Source organism: Enhydra lutris, unplaced genomic scaffold (genome assembly GCF_002288905.1).
Source record: "Enhydra lutris kenyoni isolate GAN:26980312 unplaced genomic scaffold, ASM228890v2 scaffoldscaffold19, whole genome shotgun sequence".
In the NCBI taxonomy this organism is placed as follows: domain Eukaryota; kingdom Metazoa; phylum Chordata; class Mammalia; order Carnivora; family Mustelidae; genus Enhydra; species Enhydra lutris.
In genome coordinates this window covers 13,741,453-13,760,937 of record NW_019154103.1, presented here as the reverse complement: position 1 = coordinate 13,760,937, position 19,485 = coordinate 13,741,453, and the positions used below count along the sequence as shown (strand labels likewise).

At 36.9% G+C, this 19,485-nt stretch overlaps 1 long non-coding RNA gene across 1 annotated transcript; it reads right to left on the bottom strand.

The window, feature by feature from the left end:
• Nucleotides 1–2,726: 2,726 nt before the first annotated feature.
• LOC111148220 lies at nt 2,727–17,711 on the bottom strand. Its single transcript, XR_002640680.1, has 3 exons — nt 17,635–17,711; nt 7,040–7,146; nt 2,727–2,786 (listed from the first exon to the last, which is right to left on the bottom strand). It is a non-coding gene; the product is annotated as an uncharacterized LOC111148220 (long non-coding RNA).
• Between the last annotated feature and the right edge of the window lie 1,774 nt (nt 17,712–19,485).

Genomic DNA, 19,485 nt, shown 5'->3' with positions numbered 1-19,485 from the left:
TGTGCTTTGGCAGCAAAATTAGCTTTAGGGACTCAAGGCTAGTGAGCATGTTTGTAGGTTGGTTACATTTTGTATTGCAAGATGCATTAAAGAAATTGTAAGTGAGGGCGCCTGGGTGGTTCAGTGGGTTAATGCCTCTGCTTTCGGCTCAGGTCATGATCTCATGATCGGCTCGATGGGATCGAGCCCCACATCGGGCTCTCTGCTCAGCAGGGAGCCTGCTACCTCCTCTCTCTCTCTGCCTGCCTCTCTGCCTACTTGTGATCTCTGCCTGTCAAATAAATTAAAAAAAAAAAAAAAAAAAGAAATTGTAAGTGAACTTTTCAAAATCTTTATTATCATTTTTACAACTTTCATTGGAGTGTCTTTGTTTTTAGGTGCAGTCTTGCTTATAATGTCCATTTTAAAAATTGCTACCCCAGGCTTATAAAACAAAATTATAAGGTCTTCCCATCAACAGTATTAAAAGCATTCATCTCTAAGAAAGAGTTATAAAGAGATTCCACTGCAATGATAATTCAAACATTAAAGAAAATATAAAAATTGTTACTGTATGATAGAATAGCAAATAATTAGAAACTGCTTGGTACTTTAATTTCTTTGTTATTATTTTTTATTATGTTTAGTTAGCCACTGTATTGCAGTACATTAGTTTTTAATGTAGTGTTCAATGATTTGTTACATATAACTTCTGATAAAAGCAAAATACCTGCATAACTGCCAATTAGTCACATGTGACCTATGTAAATTTAAATCAATTAAATTTAAATTATATTCAAAATTCAGTTTCTCTGTCATACTAGCCATATTTTAAATGCTCACCAGCCACATGTGTCTACTGGTTACCATACTGGACGGGGCAGATATAGAACAATGTCTATTGTCTCATAAAGTTTGATCAAGTAATGATGGTCTTTGTTAGAGAAATCAGCACTGAGGAATGGATGTGCATATATCAATATTTCTGTCATGTCATTTTCCTTTAGTATAAGAGACAGAATTAAACTTATAAAATTTAAATTGCTTTTCTGGAAAATCTATATTCTCATGCAAATATTTAAAATTGTGTTACAAACACTGCAGTGTACATTTTCTTTTTCCTCTGCCACAAGGAGAACAGAATTCAGAAGATCCCACCTGCTCAAGACAGGGAATTATGGCATTAGCCTGTCGTCTTCCCTTTTGATTCATATTTTTATTCTTTATAAAGACCTGTTCTAACCCTGCTGCTTTCAAGCTTACCAGCAATGGCCCAACATTTATTCTGTGGCAAGGAATTCCTATTTAGAGGGCTGTACCTCAGGCCTCGAACTCCACACTTGTGAAGTTTGTTAACTAGCGTAAGAAAACTCACTTCCTAGTCAGGTCCTCCTACCAGGAGAGGAGGCTCTTACACTCTTCCAAAGTACTAACAGATTCCTTAGTCTAACACAACTTTTCATCTCTCAATTCAGAAAGATGCATTTTGTAACATATGTAAAAAGACAGAAACATGGAAAGGCATAAATAATACTGCATTCTCGTATGGGAAAGTGAAATGCTCCTGCAGTGAGATACTGAATAGGAAGGGTCTGTCTAATTCAGCGAAGAAACTGAATGAGATCATCTCTACCATTTATGCTTAGCAAGGAACCATGCTGCAAAGGAAAGACAGAAAACAAGAGCAACAAAGTAAATGAAAAGCATATGAAAAACTTCTAAACAGGGCTAAACCAGATGCATTTAAGTGCAACTCCTGAAAACCTTGACGAGCAGTAGTATGTCTATATTTAAAAGACTAGATAAATCATATAGTTGATCCAGATAGTAAAAAAAGGAAAAAAAGCTATCTACAATTATATGAGTATAGAGTTTTAAGTATTTTCATGAAAAAGTAAACAACAATGAATAATTATTTAGTATCGAAAATAATTTAACCTTAAAAGTAGAGAATGCAAATGAGAAAAAAAATAATAAAGTCCAAGTAGAGAAGTTCTTAATACAATAGTCCAAATATTTGTAAAGTGGATCTTTGTCCAGAATAGTATTGTTTGCAAATAATTTCTACAGTAGATTCAACAGATTCTATGGTTCCAAAAATTAATTAGAACCTTAAAATTAGCTATAGAAATTAGCTACAAGCTAATGAGTTTGGGGGAAAAAAAGAAAGAACACAATATGCCAACTTTTCAACCCTTTCTGCAAACAGACTTTCACATCTTAAAAATTACGCTTGCTTTCAAGATTCCTTGCATCCATAACTTCACCTTTTTGCTCACTTGCTCACTCCCCAAGAAAGTCTAAAACCAAATAAACCGCTATAAATGTTTACCAACAAAGTGTTATTTTCCAATCAATTTTTTCTTAATTTTTAAAGTTGAAAAAGTTTCTATTACAATTAGGTCACTACTCCTGGCATAAGGCCTCTGAAACATTGTTTCTCAGACACTATTGGGTCTTGGAAAAGTTTGAAACTCTCAATTCATTATGACTTTGAGTAGCTGTTTTGTACCGAAGAATGAGAATTGATGGAGAGGTTGGGACTAAACACATAATTTTATGAAATATGATGAAAACATAAGGGTTTTGTTATGACGCACGTAACAATCAAGAACCTGCTTCTTTTTAGCAAGCTCCTAAAAAGTACCTCCCGTATAATTATTAAATAAAAACACTCACTTATTCGGTACTCAGCTAGCTTTTAAACTCTGAATAAGAGAAGTACACAGTGAGAGAGGTACTTACGTGGTTTCCTTGGATACTGGATGATGCCATTCAGGTCTATGTTTTTATCTGAAAGTGGTGCCCTGCGGAGAAATGAGGCTTGGTGAGTGGCTGTTTATACATAGTAAGTAAATAGGAACTTTGTTTATTTTACAAAGCATTTTTTATTTTGACCCAGATTTCTTTTTCTCATCATACCCAAACCTTGTAAACAGCAATAATATGGTAGAACAGGTACTTTGCACAACTCTTTCTAATACCACTTAGGAGATCATAATTATCAAAGCAGAAGCTCAGAATGCTTTAAATACATTACTCCTTGGGCTACTTTATATATCTTAACAACTATTTATGTCAGACATATCAATGGATACTGCCTGCCTCTCTATTTCCCTTCAGAAGGAGTTGTTCTCAAACTGTCAATAAAGAAATTAATCTAAAAAAATTCACACACATGATAAATGTCCTTACCTTAAAGAGTAAGAATTCTAGCTTCACCAGCTCCTAAACATCCAGGGTTTCCATCGACATTAACTGTCATTTTAGATGTAGTAGTGGGGTCCTAGATTCTCAATAGTTTAAGGGCTACGAGCACACAATTTTGACATTCAGTCTCTCAGAACTACAGGCTGTCTAATTTTGGTAGCATGATTAATCCCTCCTATGTGATAAGTTTTAACCTTCTAATATTTCTCTGGATCGAAAAGAACAAATGAGCTACAGCAAAGAAGGCAACTAACTTTAACGCTTAACACAATTTAATAATGTGAAATGAAGTAAGTGTGTGCTATGTTTCCATTAAAAAGTTTCCAGCCACAATTAATTGAACAAAAACTTGTCTTGTTCCAAGATTATTCTTGGAAATGTAATTTTAAAGTCTGCGTGAAATGAGGAAACTTACTTTTTTACCATATGAAAGCAATCTCATTTTTTAGGAATGATTTTTGGATAGGCTTCCAATTTGATATTTTCCATTTGAACTAGCAGCATAGGGGCTTGGCAGGGGGAGGGGAGGGAAGCAATTCTGTGTTCTTTTGCCAGCACTGACAAAGGTCTGGTTGTCAGTGATACCTTTACAGCTAAATTTACCCCAGAGTGACAGGAACAGGTGCACCTCGGCCTGCCAGACACTTGTGCACAGGGATCACGCATCTTACGGCTTGACGATCAAGGGGGGAAAGCCTGGGTCTTCATAGAAAAGGAGAAGAGACAAACGCAGCCCAAACTGGGGGGTTTCTCTTCAAAGCCAGCTGGTCTGGCTTTATTCTACAGGAATTTTTTTTACCTGTCAGGGTTTGGACAACAAAGCCCTCAGCAGGTGCTGAAGGGTACAACTTCCTGGAGAAGCAGAAAGGCACTGGTGAGTTTCAATTGCCAAAATATATTTTTTAATCTTTAAAAGTTGATTTTGTTATCTTGGAAGAGGCACTGCTGAGGAACCTACATTCAGAAAGCTGATGAGACCATCGGAATCAGAGCCAACTAACTCAACAGTAGGTTTGCCTGGTGTAGAAAGTAGAGCTGTTACCATTTGACAATTTTTTACATTTAAAAAAAAGAGTTTTATAGGAAAGACTTTATATTTGAATGTTGGTCTCTTTCATTACTAACTCCAACATCTGAAAGATGAAGAATTAATTACATATATGATATTAGACTATTAAAATAAACACACAAATATCATTTCCTCTCTTTTTATCTAATTCTGTCATAATCTATTCTGAATAAAATGTTTTTTTAATAAATCAAATAAAAATGTGAAATGGTACATGCTCTTTTCAAACATTTCATGTGCTAGCATTTTTTATGTGTGCATGTGACAGGAATATGATTAGAAAGAATATAAAATTAGTTTTATTTATAATACATTTTTTAAAACATGTATTGCACAGAATATTTAATAATTAAAAGTAGCAACATTTTCTCATTATCTTACAAAGAGTTTCTTTGGAGAAAAATCTTTGGAATAAACAACCAAGACAGTACTAAAGCATGTTTTTACGTCACTGATTTCCAAAATTAGTACATTTATATATTTGGTATTTTTATTTTGTGAATTCGAAAGTTTAGGCAAAAATATTTTTTTTTCAGAGTAGGATTTTAATTAATACAAAACATGGAAAAATAAGACCACATGTCAGGATATATTTTTAAAAAAGTGATTCTATTTCAAGGACTCATTCTTTTAACTACGCTTCACAGCATTTCTCTACAAATTGTTGTATTATACAAATTGAAAACATTTATTTAAGCAAGCAAGGAGTTCAAAGCTAAAGACTATACATAGTAAACATATGAAACCATTTTAATAACCAAATTCCATATTCACAAACAACAAGGGCTAATGAATGTAAAAGACACACAGCATACACCGATCAAGAATGCTTAAATTATTAGCCCTAAAATCAATTTTCTGGGCTGTGGGGGGTACAATTGGTACTTAAGAAGAGAAAGGCTCCTACCAATATAAATTACTAATATTATGAGGTAATTGTTTTTTCGTGATAATCTCATAAATAATTTTCAATCTACATGCTTAACACATAGCTGTATAGTAGGAAAATAATAAGATCTGACTTTTTTTAATGACCATTACATCTAAAACAATTATCAAATCAATGATGATATGGATAAGCCACAAATTTATAAGTATCATACTCTGACTTAATTATTGTTTAAAATTATGAACTATTTGTGGTTTAAAAAATTATCTGAAATGATCTAGACAACAAAAAAATCTGATATTTTTAAAACATAATTAAAACCCAAATCTGATTTCCATTATAAATTACTACATATAGAATATCGTTCAGAAAATTAAAGTATATTCTATTTTTTTAAATGATATATTATGGTTTCAAACTGCTATTTTTGTATGATATTCTGTCATCTTCATATATTGCTTCTGGTACCTAAGTAACCATGATCCAATATTGCATTTTTTAGATAGCTTCATTGGTCTCTTAAAGAATGATTATGTACTACATGCACTTGATAATTTTGTTATTTATCTAGTCTGTTAAGTACTATATTCCTAAAGAATCAGAGCACTCATTTTTTAGAAATAAGTACTACAAACCTGAACACACACTCTTAAGTCAACTTTAAAATTACATTTGTGAATTCTTTATGTGTATTACTATTGGCTATAATTATTATACAGTTTGTCATTAACACTCAATATAAGCCACACAAAAGCTTCTTCCAAACTATTTTTCATGACTCTTGTGAATTATTTACGTGTGACTGAACCTATTAGAGATAATGTTAGGTATAGCCCAAATATTCATAAATAACCAAAATTTGTCATCTTAATCATGCCCTGAATTGTGGGCTTAATCCAAAATTTCATGTTTTTTTCTTGTAATTATGGAGAGAAGCTTTAATTCCTAGTACAACTTGCAGCTACATTTTGTACTTTCCCATAAACCTTCAACTTTGTGTCACAAAAATACCTATGCCAACTCCCTCAATGTATGGAAATGATTTCTTTTAATAAGTTTTAGTCAGAAATTATGATGATGTTGCAATGACTCATATGCGTCCTAAAAGTTTAATTTAAAAACATCCTTTTAAATTTTAAGCTTTATTTGCAATGTATCCTCACAGCTTAAGAATGGATTATTTATAGTGGAGAAAAATTAATTATTCTCCTGTTTCAGAAAAACATTTGAAAAACATTTTGTTTACCCATAGACACACAGGGAAAATCCTGATTCTCCCAGCAACTAATGTCAACAAATTGTATTGTGAATACCAATCTATTGAATTTCAGGACAATGAAGCTTCCAGCTAAAATGGTTTACTTGTAAGTATTTAAAGACACAAAAATACTTTGGCAGCTTTAAATGTTATCTCCTCATTGACCAGCCACCTGACTGACAGCTGTCAACTGTCTATGGGCCAAATGTAACCCAGTAAAGATAAAAATTACATATTACTCATCCCTGTTGATAATACCTGGTGCCAGTAAAGTCTTCAAGTAGGAATAACTAGACTTTAGATATAAAGAAGTAAAAAGGGAATCATTTCCACCACCCACAATCCCTCCTTTGTCATTAACTTATTTCTCCTTCCTTTTCCACTTATCCCACTTGTCTTGATACCCATAGCTCACACTTAAAAAGAGTTAATTTCCTTAAAGAAACTTCAGATGTATGTAACAAGTGTGTGACCATGAAAATACTGGGCAGCCAGGTAATGATGCCCACACATTTCTTTCAATCAAATCTTCTTTTGAGCTCATGGAGTGTTTGAATTGTGGGAAAGAGTCTTTGATGCTTTCAACTACTCATTTTTAAAAAAAATGAAATGGAAGCACAAAAATAAAATTTACCCAAGGTTACCAGCATGACGATGTAGATGTAGACTTGGCTCTGTCTCCCAACTTCACATCCAGTGATTTTTTTTTTCTGTTAGACTTTAAACATGTGGACAATGAAACTATAAGTAAAAGAGAGCACATGGAAAATTAATGTGAGACATTCCACTGGGGAATTGTTTGCAGCCACCAAACTTAATACCTTCTTAGAGAAATACAGTTTTATCAAAGCATATTAAAATGTAGCTTTAAAAAAAAGAACATAAACCATTAAAATACCTATGGTACAAACTCTTTTTTAGATTCTCTTTACTATTTAACCTGATTTCCAAATTAAAAACATTTATGGTGTTTATGAAACAGCAGAAAGAAAAATTAATCAATGGCAATATAGATGTTTAGAAGATAAATGACAAATTCAGGTTGCAAATTTTTTTGAAATATTAGAAAACAATTAAAAATACAAAATATACCAAAGCATAAGCATACATACATTACCTAAGTACAGAATATACTAAATAGTTCACATAACCAACACAACAACTAACAAGTGTCTGTGTGTGTGTGTGTGTGTGTGTGTGTGTGTGCGTGTGTGTGTGTTAATTACAAAACCCCTCAGGACCCCAGAGACCTCACCAGCAAATGTTTCCTAACAGCTCAGAAATTCTGTGACTCAACAATCCTGTATTAATATAAGTATCTGGTATTTATTCAAATAATTATTAATTATATTAATATTTTATATTGCTATAATATAATTTGTTGTTAATGCTGCACATCATATTGATTCAATCAAGGTCATGAAAATATATTCAAACTAAATATTTTATTCTTCTCTGACCCTTTAGAAATCATTTAGAAGGTAACTACCATGTTCTGAATTTAAAAGTATTTATTTTAACCCTGAGCTTTAGAGCTGTATTTGCCTATGAGAAGTTTGCTTTAAAACCCAAACAAGCAAATGAATTTTTTAAGGAGGGAGACCTTTAAACATTAATATAGAATATGAGAGGAAATTGGAGACAGGATTTCCCTGCAAGGAATTTGGGTAGAATAATCTCCAACAGCTCTATGATACCATTTAGCAACTAAATTATACAAAATATCTAAATTTACAAACTTATTTGTTTATTCTATTACAATTAGTCAAAATCAACATTATTAATCAGCAAACCACTTAACAATATGCAATAACAGTATGCAAATCGATTGCAAGCAAAATAATCAGTAAATAATACCCATTTCTAGTAATTGTGAAAGACAGGGGTGTCAAGGCAAAATGTGCAAAAAATTCAGTCATCTCCCTGCATCTCAAAGGGGTGTTAGTGAAAGTGAATGACTTATCTCTCATCTGCCTTTGAAGGGTCTTAAATGTTTTCTCATTAGAGCTGAAGAGTACTGTCAGAAGAGCACCAGAGTAGAAGTAGGCAACTATAAGTCATAATCTCTCTTTAACTGCTCAGTAATTTTGTGACTGGAAACAAGTCATGTAATCTCTGGGAGGATACTGAAGGGATGTGACTCTTTGCTGGGCTATGCATAAATCAGAGGAAAGGCCATTCTGGAAGGTGTTTATCCAGTAGAAGATGTTTCTGTTCCTTCATGTGAGGTCCCAAAAGGATTCTGGATAATATTGGTGGGTTCTGGTCTCCAATGGTCTGCCCTGCCCCCTCCCTACTGCTATAAGAAGCCCACCATATTGGCAGCATTCCAAATAATTAAACTAACACCAGTTTTTAGCCTATGAGATGAGTGTGGAAAACAAAATCACTTTACAATACACTACTGACCAGCTAGCCATATTTTTCCTACTTGGGTACCCTGGTAACAAAACATAAAAGGTCTTATCTTCAAAATTACTTTGTCACACATAGCTTGGAAATTTTCACTAACTTTATAAGGCGGAGTTGCCGCATACAAAAAACCTACTAGTCATTTAATGCTTTTATTAATATTTTTCAAAAAAAAAATATATTCTCCACACTTGCTGCTGTAAGCCAGCTTGAGAACATGTTTGCTCGTGTCAGAAAAATGTTGGAACAAGAAACAGGCTCATCAGAGAACCCCCTAATCTGAAGTGTTAAAAATATCTGGATCCAAGAGAAGTTAATAGTAGCAGCTGGCTACGCAGAGAGGTTAAAAGGCTGCGAATATGGATCCCCTTGTCGCCTGGGATGACAATGTTGTGAAGGCCTTATATGACAGATCAGCACGCAGAGGTAATTATCAAGGTCATAAGGAATATTTGTATTAATTGAAAGTCTTTTTAGGGAAAAGCCACATTTCTCAAGTGATTATGAATGGGACTGGTCCTGGTTGCCAGGAATCGAGGCTCATAAGCCGCTGGCAGCCACAGAAGCATGAATGTGTGCTCCTCTCTGTTGTCACTGATGGTAGATGTCATGGGATCTGAAACCCATTTTACAGGTTTTGCTGAGATACTGGGATCCAAGAGCAGAGCTCACCCAAGAAAAAATAAGGACTGACCCTCAGATCCATAAGGATGAAGAACTGGGTCCCTGTATTGCTTAATCTGTCTTCTAATCACAATGGGCAGAATATATGTGGCATGTCCTTTTTGATTGTTTACAGTACGAGCCAAGACAAGCAATGGAAAGATTCATATCATTCTGACCTCTCATTGTTACTATTTTGAAAGGAGTTCACGGATTTAGAAGTTCCATGAAACTAACGATTAGTTGAGAGCGTGGGAACGAATAATGTAGCAAATGTAAGGTTAAGGAATTAGAAGTCTTCACAGATCTTATGATCACCCTTACCCTAAGGCAGTGGCTTGAAAGCAAAAGATACATAAGAAACACCCAAGAAGCTAGTTTTAATGCAGATTTCTGAGGCTGTTGTTCAGGGGAGCTGAGATGGGGCCTAAGAATCTGAGTGACTCGAGGCCCTCTGATAAACTGTTTTCTGTGCTAGATTGTCCAGTCCTCACTAAAGGTGAGGGACTTTTTCAAGAAGGTTGGTTTTCTTGCTCTGCAGTAGCAAGAAAACCAGCACCCAGCGATCTTGGGTCCTAGGAGACCAAAGGAAGCCTATGGATACAGCTATAGAAGTTCTGTGTCCATTTTTATTTATTGTTAGATATAATTGCACTTAAATAGTCTGTTTATTTTAATTATTTCCATGTAGATTGGCAAATGGTAAGGTTCACCCAACACTAGAGATAAAGCAAAAATCATTCTCAAGTTCTACTTGAGTTTCAGGCACTAAATAAAACAGCTTTAAATATGAACAATGGCTTGAATTGACTCTTGAGAAAATTCATTAAAAGATAACAGAGTGCTGGTTACGAAAAAGTATGTATATATACATATATATGTATGTGTGTGTATACATATGTGTGTGTGTGTGTGTGTGTGTGTGTGTGTGTGTGTGTGTGTATACACTCGAGTTTTAGAATACTTGATCATCACTGACCCAGGGAGTTTAGAAGGCTATGGTCCAGCAATAATGTAGGAGAAACCACAGGCTTTATTCTCCTGTTCACGAGTTGTTTTGTGGCCATAGGCTACCCAAACGAGAGTCTCACAGCTACAAAAGGGTGAGGTGAGAATGTGTGAAACAGACTAGATGGATGAACATAAATCCTTTGAAAGCAGATAAACATCGCAAGCATATGCATTACTCGCTGTGAGTTAATCATCATTGTAATCAGAGTGATTATAGTGATTAATAACAAAAAAATCATAGAAACTCTTCTATGACCATATTATCTATAGCATATATCAATTGTTTAGAAATAACTTCCCTCGTTAGCAGTATTTTATTTTGAAGGGATTCAAATAAATAGAAAATTATTAATATCTTATGGTTCTGAAAGAGAAAATGTAACTTTCCAAAGCATGAAAAAAAAAATCTAATTGTTAATAACCAGTGGGGTGTGTGTGTGTGTGTGTGTGTGTGTTTATAGTTGTACTGGCTTTATAACTGAAAATAAAAAATTTACAACTGAAGATGAGAAAATGAAGCAGAAAAGATGAAGGAAGAAAGAAGGAAAAGGGGAAGGAAATGGAAAAGACAGGATTAAATCTATTGATTAGCTATATCACTATTGCTAAAGGGATTGAAAGGCATAAGAAAATTGTAGAATGTTTCCTACTTACCCTTCTTTAAGCAGTGTTCAAGGTCTTTTACTTAGAATCCTATTTCCTCATCTCTGAATTTCTTCAGAATATATTATAAAGTATATTGTATTTGATATGGAGGCTCCATATTTACAGGTTTAATGCCATACAAAGTTGGGAAATATTTGATTCACGGGCCCTATCTTTGCACACAGGAAGATGCTTTGTCTGTGATTTCACAGAGGTCATAAAGGGCAGAATGTAGTTTTCCCTCCAACCTCGAACCTCTCCCCAACCCTTCCAAATTCTAACCTTCATCCAGGAAGCAATACACATGCTTGTCACAGGGCTCTTATATCCCCTTCACGACATTTCTGGAGAAATAATCACTAATTACACCTCTGATGGCTTTTGGAGGCAGAAGGGAGTTCACACAGGGTGAGACAAAGTGACAACATGGTAGCAATGGCACAAGGGACATGCAGCAACTGTGTGCCTCCTATGCAAGACAGGAACAGAAAAAGAGACCGGAACAACAGGTACCAAAGTGTTATTATATATTTTTAAAAAGATAGGTAGATAAATTTTCAAGGAGCATCACGGTACTTGGCTGATAGAGAGCTCATCTTTCAATCACAACCTCTTCAAAAATAATAGTTTCTTCTTCAAGTAAGAGCCAGGCTTTCTACTTACTGGCTAGCATCTAGGGCTAACTTACATGTCGGTCAAGCGAGAGGGACCGGAGACATGATGAAAATCTCCTCCCTGAAGCATCTCCCCATCAACAGAGCAGGGAATTTATGGAAGTTGTGTAATCATAGATACTCCTTTGGAGGATGAACTCCTTTCAGAAAACTTCTGAAGAGAAGTTCATTTAAAGGAGTAACACATTGATACTGCATCATGAAGTAAACTGTTGGAGTGGCGGGCTCCTCTGATAGAACACAGTCCAAGAGAATTCTGGAACATAAAAAGAGTGCTGAGGAATGAAAGGACCTTGTGGGTCACATCAGTGAAAGGCTGTGAGGAGACAGAGACACTCAATAAAGAGCTATTATTGATTTTAAAAATTGCTGCTGGGTGAGTGGAGCATGCCAGAGTGAAAGAAGGACAAGCTGAAGGTGAGTCTAGGGAGGCTGGTGATACAAAGACAAGCTTTAGCAACCTTACAATTTTGCCTATACCACACAGATAATATTGATTTTAAAAGACTTAAAAACTCAGATTTAATAAAAATCCGCTAATTCTGTATATTTATGTGACGGTTCCTTAAATTTAAGTGTAAGATTATGCAATCAATAAGCAATTTAGAAGATGTCTGACAGAACCAAAAAATAATCTTGGAGACTTATACTGAGCAAATGGATATGTAATTACTTTCGTAAGTCTGACAAAATAAAATATGAACACAAAAAAAATGTTTCTCTGAAAAGAATATGGAACACTGACAAGGATAATATAAATTGACAACCCCAGAATGTAAGATTCTTGGTATAATATACATTGGTTTAATCAACATATTATCCTAAATATTTTATATTTATTTCAAATATAAAAAGCTATATTATAAAATAAAAACTGCTTTGAAGCATGAAAGCTGATAGAAAAGGAAACAACTTCTAAAATATTGTTAGATAAATGAGACATTGAGGTATTTTCATGCATGCAGTAGTCCTTAAAAATGAAATAGTATGTTAGTGAACATTTACTGAGCATTCTCTTTTTTTTTTTAAGATTTATTTATTTGACAGAGATCAGAAGTAGGTGGAGAGGCAGGCAGAGAGAGAGAGCAGAGGAAGCAGGCTCCCCACTGAGCAGAGAGCCTGATATGGGGCTCGATCGTAGGACCCTGGGATCATGACCTGAGCCGAAGGCAGAGGCTTTAACCCACTGAGCCACCCAGGCACCCCTACTGAGCATTTTCTACATGCCAGGCACTAGGTGACTATAGAAGTACAATCTTATGTCTTCCTTTCAGGAAAATTGTCATCCTATGGAGGTCCTGCCATGTTTTCTCTTTTATAACAAGGGCATTTTGAAAATTAAGGTCAAATGGTTATTAAGTCTGAACCTGGATTCTAATTCAGCAACTCTGATTTACCCTTCCCTGTCCCTTGTACATTCCTTGTAAAGGTATTTCCCATGATGTTCACATATGATATGTAACTTCTAATTGATGAAACTAACTTTTTAAAACTTTATGATGTTATTGCCAAAACGTCTACTTAAAGGCTACACTTTCACAGCAGGAATACCCTTGAAATTCCCCTTTTGTATCTGCAATTAGTGTCAATTTATGAGCCAGATATCAAATAATCTGCTGCTTTATAATCACATCATAGTTTCCATCAAGCACCTTGTTCACTACATTTGGTTTGGATTTAGTTTCACCAACAAATTCATCCTTAATGATAATGATTTGCCAACAATCAGTTAAGACTGAATAGCAAATTCCTAAGGAGATTTCTATAGAGACCTGTGCAAAGACATTATCACTGAAATAAGCGAATAACTTCCTAAGCTGTCTACCCGAAGAGGATGACACACATTTAGACATGTATTTCTAAAATATTTTCTGGTGGGGGGTAAAAAAATATCGATTACATCACCTCCTGATCTCATGATCCCTATAAGTGAGCAAAGCTTATGAGTCTAAGGATACAATACAGCATCACAGCTAAGAGCATCACTAGAAACAAACTAACCCAGCTTCATGTCCCTTGTCTGGCACTAGGGGCTATTAGACCCTGAGCAGGTAATGTCACCTCTCTAAGTTTTAGTTTTTAAAATCTGTAAAATGAAGAGAATTGTAGTTCCTGTCTGAATGGTTGTTGTTTGGATAAAAAGAAAAAAAAAGTTTATAAAGCAGAAAATATAATTAATTAAAGCAATTAATACAAGACTAATAGTGAGTGGCCATTAAATATTACACACTTTAAATTTATTTCAACTCTCATTCTAATAAAGTAGTATTATTTTTACACATATACTACAAATATCCTTGTATTGTAAATATGAATATTATTCACATATAAATATCAAACTACAAATTTAGTAAAAAAAGGAAATCATCTATAGAAAATCAGACTTCCTTGGTTTGAGTCTTTGACTAAGTGAAGTACTATATACTGATAAATCAAACCAGTTTTAATGCCTGACAAATTTAAAAGTTTTACTGTATTTTACTTTTAATTCTCACCATATTGCAAAACAATTTAGAGAGACCTCATCCCAAACAATGAAAATCAATTCTCTCTTTTCCTGGTAAATTAGCATATGGATATAATTACGTATCTCCTTGTTTTCAAATTTAGTAAGTATGAGAAACATATAAATCTATGCATGATCTTGCCTTCCTGAAAAAATAAAATTTGTATTATTTTCCTTGGTTTCTAATTCTAGGTTATATACAAAATATTTAGAAGTAATTTTGTAAGTTCTCAACTATGTAAAACACCATCATTTGGAAAATTACCTAGAGAGATAAAGAAAACAAGGTACATTCTGCAGTGTGGTGGCTTTATTCTCTCCTTTCTAGATTTTTCTTATTTGGTGTTCTTAATGAGAGATAGCAGGTATACCAGATATAAATTGTTTGTTAATACTTTCTGAGTCCATTTTTCCCTGTAATACATATTTACACAAATTGAAATCAATAGAAATCACATACGTCCCAAGTGGGACTTTATTAAAACCAAAAACGCAAAATGTCTATGGCTTCTGTTTTCCAAGAAGCAGCAAACAGTCCCCTAGACATAGTTGTAATGTTGATCATGCATCCAACAGAGAACGTCTGGGTCCCTCTTGAACAGAATGCTCCATTAGGCATTCCATGGGCTCCCCCTTCCTGGCAGGCCTTGGCCCAGCCCCATTGCCATAGATGGCCATCAGACATTTGGAATGACATAAGGAGATAATCTGAGCAGGCTCTGCCCTAAAGAATTCAAGCTAGCAGGAGACTGAAGATATCAATGTCTTCTTGGCTGACAACAGCATTCCAAAGGTCAACCAGGGTGAAAGAGGATGGACTTGGGAGTTTCCAGTGCCTTTTCAACAACCAAGCAGCTAACAAGTATAAAGAAGCATCCCTCAAGACAAAAAATAATAATAAATTAAGACAATAAAATTCTGGAAGTATACTAGAGATGCCATGTCTGTGAAAGGGAAATAAAACAACATACATCCATTCAGTCAGGGAATTTTAGGTTTGAAAAGATCACCTCTCTTAAAAATAAAACAAACAGTTCTCATCCTAAACCAATTCCCACCCCTCTGGACAATCTACTTCTCCAACTTTTTATACAGTGTCAGCCCTTGTATGGATGAATATGGAACTTAATGGTGTAGAAGTAGAAGTTCTTTGCAGAAGAATAAGAATGTCTTTTACTACAGTTTACCAATTTCCCAGCCCAGTGCTTTGTTGGGTGACTCATTTAATCCCCATAACAAAGTTTTAAGAGTAGCACTTTATGTTTCACATTTTACAGATGAGGAAACTGAGGCAAAGGGAGGTTCCATAACATGTACCTAATAGTATCTTCATCGAATTTGGGAAAGACTATGCTTTACTAACAATTTCCACCTTATACAATACTTTTCCTCCCTGACCTTAAGAGTGTTTTTTAGCTTTTACTTTAAAAGGATAATTCCATTTCCTCAGATTTTTTTTAAGTATAAATAAGAACAATGTTATCCCAACCAGTCTCTAGAAGAAGACATGATTTCAATCTATGAAACTACCAGTAATACATTTTTAGTTTAGGAGACAGTGTTCCTACACACCTTATTCTTTACTAGAATTTCTTCCTAGAAGAATGCTTGGAAGTACTTTCTCTTGTAAAAGGGTACTCCTGTCAAATCTGTCAGATCACCTTTCTATAGGGCGAATTTGCCTAGTCAGTCTCAGGTAAGGTGCCCTGGTCTCGCACAAAGTATAGTAGATAGACCCTGCCTGGTGACCTTCACTTCTTTCTAAATTCATGGCGTGATTTAGGGGTACATCTGTTAATTTCTCTGGGCCCCATTTGTCTACCCTGTAAAAAATTAGGTGCTTGTGTTAAATGTTCCCCAAGACCTCTTTCAGCAAGAAGATACGGAAATTCTGACTTTAAAACTTTCCACACTAGTGCCAGGAAATGCAAATGCCAAGAGTGTCCTAAAATTTGGCTGGTATCATAAAGCAGATTCATTCTTTCTTTCTCTTTCTTTCTTTCTTTCTTTCTTTCTTTCTTCTTCTTCTTTTTTTTTTTTTAAACCAGCATTCATTTAAAACTCTAGAGCAGCACATTCCAATAGAACTTTACGCAATGATGGCAATGTTCAACATCTCACAGTCAAATAAGGTAGCCACTAGCCGCCTGTGGCTACTGAGCACTTGAAATGTGGCCAGTATAACTGGGGACCTGAATTTTGAATTTTATGTAATTCTAATAAGCTTAAACTTAATGAGCCACAGGCGGCTAGCGGCTCCCATATTGGCGGCAGCTTATAGCTTCAAGAGCACGACAATATAAACATTTTACACCTTTGATTTATTCAGCCGAGTACTTTACAACGTCTTTGGAGCATTGATCTTTTCACCACTCTTGGAGCGTTTGGTACAGCTCCACAGTTAGATCAAAGAACAGCCCAGGCATTTGCATTTCGTGATGGCATTTTTTGCTAGAGACCCCAGTATTGTTCTCACGTGCCAGCAAATAAAGGGGAGGGAAAGGGAAAGGAAGTTTTGGGTGGGAGAGGTTGTGTCTTTTCTCCCCCGTCTCCCATTTGTCGTGTAGCTTGGGGCCTTTCCCGAGCCAAAACGCGCACCTATCCACCGAGGCAGCTTAACTAGCAGACGCAGCAGTTGGCTGTCAGTTTTTTTAATAATTGTGTAGACCCTGAGAGATTGGGCTGTAAAATCCAGCTCCGGGACCGCGTCCTTTCCTATTGGTCTGTCAGGTGAAAAACAGGGCTGACTGGCGGCGGGACAGGGGCGACGGCGGGACAGGGGCGGCGGCGGGACAGGGGCGGCGGCGGGACAGGGGCGGCGGCCGGACCTGCGCCTGCCACTCCTTCTCCCCCAGGCGCGCAAAGCGCTCAGAGCCCCGGCGGCTCCAAGGGCCGCCGGACGTCGACCGCGTGCCAGCGCTTTGTGCACCGTGCGCGTAGGTGGGTTCACTGGGCGCCTCGCTCGGAACTCCCCTCCTCCCCAGCCCTCTGGGGTCGTCGCTCGCCAGCCTAGGGGAAATATCCCTGAGATCCCCAAACCAGACGAGCAGGGCAACTCCCCGACAACGCCACCGAGCTTCTCCAGGGCCCACCCACCACCGTTGCGCCCTCCTCCCATTCTCCACAGCCCACCACGCGGCCTCTTCGCCAAACCATCAGCCGCTTTCCCCCGAGCCGTGACATCCCCCTCAAGACGCAACCCGGCACACTCCCCGCCAAGACAGCCCGCCCCCCTCCGCGCACCCAGGCCCACAGGCCCCTGGAGGGCCCCGAGCCCGCCTCCTCTTCGCCCGTGGCGCACGCACGTGGCGCACTCACCCCCTACTAGCTGCCTCCGAGCTCTAGAAACGCTCCCGGGAGGGAGCCCCCGCCCCCTCGGCTCCGTCCGCTCTGAGGAAAGTGGGTGGGGGGGAAGCGAAGACGGGCTGAGAAGGAGTAGGTAGGTCGGTCCGCTCTGAGAAAAGTGGGTGGGGGGAAGTGGCGATGGGCAGAGAAAGGAGTATATAGGTGGAGAGCGGTGTTGGAGGGGACGACCGGCAATAATTGGATGGCGTTGCGGCTGTTGCGCCTCTGTGAACGCCCAGCCAGCGCGGATTCACTTTCCACACAAATCACCGGGAGGGATTGTTGCTGCCTGCAATCAATAACTCAGCAGAGTAAGCTGCTGAAACCACAGGCGTCCCCTGTCTGGGTCTCTTAAGGGGCCGTCCGAACCGAATTCCAGCCCTTGGCTTCCCAGACAAAGAAGTGGGCACCAAAACGCAGGACGGAGATTTTTTAACCCCCACCCCCCACCCCGATCCCGGGTAAAGATCTTTAAAAATTAAAGGGCACACACGTAGAGAGGTATCTGGGCGGGGGGGGGGGGGGGGGGGGGAGGGGAGACACCAAACAGTTAAAAGGGGAAGTGTAACAATCCATTCTTTGACTTGAAGGTTTCTGTGATATTTCGAGAAATGGGATAGAATCAATGTTCCGATGAACATTTAACGATTTTCTAAGTGAAGGTAAAGCCCATTAAATTTAGCCATGCATATGGATACTTTTTAATCAGCCACACATTTGCAAGGAAATTACTGATCTAGCCTTATTTGGGCATACTGATCCAGGAAAAGGAAGAAATGTATCATAATTTGTAGTGGCATTGTTAAAAGCCTTAGCATATCTTTCAGACATTATTCCATGAAGATTGCATTTCTGTAAGGTGAAAAGGCCCTGGGAGATGTGTATTATGATTCCCACTTAACAGACTGTAATACCAAGCAGAGCTGGGAGAAAGGGTATTCACTAGGTCACCAGATACTACCCGTCACTAAGTTTAGACTAACTCACTGTAGGCCTGAGCCTAAAAGACTAAACTCAGCTAACACCCCTAAAATAAAAGTGGCCAAAATTCATTTCTCCTTGCCTGAAGCAATTTAAAAATAAAAATAAATCTTAAGAATGTCAACCCAAATATAGAGGCTTTATAAATCTTAATGTGTCTTCACTATGAAAAGTCTTCTTGCTAAAACAAATGGGTAAATGGATATTGACCATCCTGGTCTGATAAGTCTCAAGGTTGGGAGGAATAGACTCATTCTGAAGCCAGGGAAAAGTTCATTTGTATGCTTGAAGTCATAGAAAGCTGGTTTCAAACAGAGATTAGAACACAGGAGCATTTGTCTGTGCTCAGTATAGTTCAACGCTGCGGGCTAGCATAAGGTATTATTGGTAATAGAATTCATAAAAGGTACTGAATCCACACCACTAATCCTGAAGTATTTAAAACTGCCCTTTGGACGCCATACACAGTAAGCCCTTTCAGCAACTTCAGTTGAAGCTTCGTTATCCCTACTTGACAAATTTTGTTAGCTTGGGATATGGTAGATTTGACTTCTCCTTTGTAATTCTTAATCAGATACAAAATTAAAGGTACAAAAAATAAAGATAAATATAGGCTCTTTAGATATGAGATAAAGGATATGATTAAACCTTGGCTTGGAATAACAAATCCTTTGCATATTGCAGATTCTCAATCACAAGTAGTCCATATGGTGTATACTGTGCATAGGCTAAAGCTGTACCTAAAGAATTTTTGAAATTTAGATATTTGGCACTATTTATATTAAAGGCTAAAAGTATTTTCACAATTAATGATCATTTTAATTATTTTGTTTTTAACATACA